The following is a 269-nucleotide window of genomic DNA, read 5'->3' as shown; positions in this document are numbered from 1 at the left end:
CATTGTTTCTACTTTTCCTGCTTAATCTGTAGTGTACGAATATATGAGTGTGGCCGAGGCAGACTCCACACTCCACAGATCACTTCATTCGGTATCGCTGACTACTGAAGTGAAGGGCGAGGATGCTTTGTGCGGTGTGGGCGATGCACGGATACATAGTTAGAAGAGGAGGAGGAGCGTGTGTGTACGTATAAGTGTGTGGCCGAGCCAGACTTAACAGGTCACTTAATTTCACTGTCGGTTTTTTACTACTGAAGTGAATGGCGAGG

The sequence above is a fragment of the Eriocheir sinensis genome, chromosome 36, assembly GCF_024679095.1.
Source record: "Eriocheir sinensis breed Jianghai 21 chromosome 36, ASM2467909v1, whole genome shotgun sequence".
Classification (NCBI taxonomy): domain Eukaryota; kingdom Metazoa; phylum Arthropoda; class Malacostraca; order Decapoda; family Varunidae; genus Eriocheir; species Eriocheir sinensis.
The sequence above is the reverse complement of the archived record's forward strand: the minus strand, read 5'-3'. Positions refer to the sequence as shown.